Below are 842 nucleotides of genomic sequence, written 5' to 3'. Positions count from 1 at the left end.
ATATCCCCGCCACTTCACCAGATATTGGGTTTGACCCTGGTGACGACGTCGTCTCACTTGACGTTCCACGTGATAGTGGGCGTCACCGTTCTCATCGAGAAGAGTCGGTAGCGGGCGGTGACGACCGGGTCAACTGCCGTCCGGTGACTCGTGATGCTCTTCGAGCCCTTGAAGACGAGGTCCTTCGTGATCGGAGCTCCGCTGAGCGTCATGCTGATATAGCATATCCGTGTGCGGACGGTCTTGAGGATTTGAAGCACGTCGTGCGCCGGCTGCCTCACCTTGAGGACTATCGCGCTCTGTCGGAGCGACTCCTAGCCGTAGAACAGGCGAATGCGTCGCTGCATGCGACGGTGGAGTGCTTGGCGCCATCGGAAATGGAGGTTGTTGCAGTCCGTGCTTAGAACCAGTTGCTGATTCAGCTTCTGGGTGGCCAAGGGTCGTGGGATCCGCTCCGGCACCAACGCTTCCGCGTTCATTTGCGCCGGATCCCGGTACGGCTTGAGCAAGCCCACGTAAAACACTGGGTGGGTGCGCATCCGTTTTGAAAGGTTCAGCGTATACGCTAGGCCCCGCTTGGCCACAACCTTAAACGGTCCGACAAACCGTGGACAAAGCTTCGTCCTGAAGATAGCAGAGGCTGCGTGTGTAGGCAGGTTTTAAAATTTGATAAAACCAGGTCCCCGACCTTAAAGCTTCTTACTTTGCCTCTTCCTGTTTCATCTGCATATTGTTTCTGCAAGTCTTGGCTTTCAGCCATCGCATCGCGCACGTGTCGTAGAACACTCAGTCTGGTAGACAAGAAGTCATCGACTTCTTTGCGGATGGTGAAGGGACTGACG

This window comes from Plasmopara halstedii (assembly GCF_900000015.1).
Source record: "Plasmopara halstedii genome assembly, contig: Scaffold_1561, whole genome shotgun sequence".
In the NCBI taxonomy this organism is placed as follows: Eukaryota; Oomycota; class Peronosporomycetes; order Peronosporales; family Peronosporaceae; genus Plasmopara; species Plasmopara halstedii.
Note: the sequence above shows the minus strand (reverse complement) of the source record.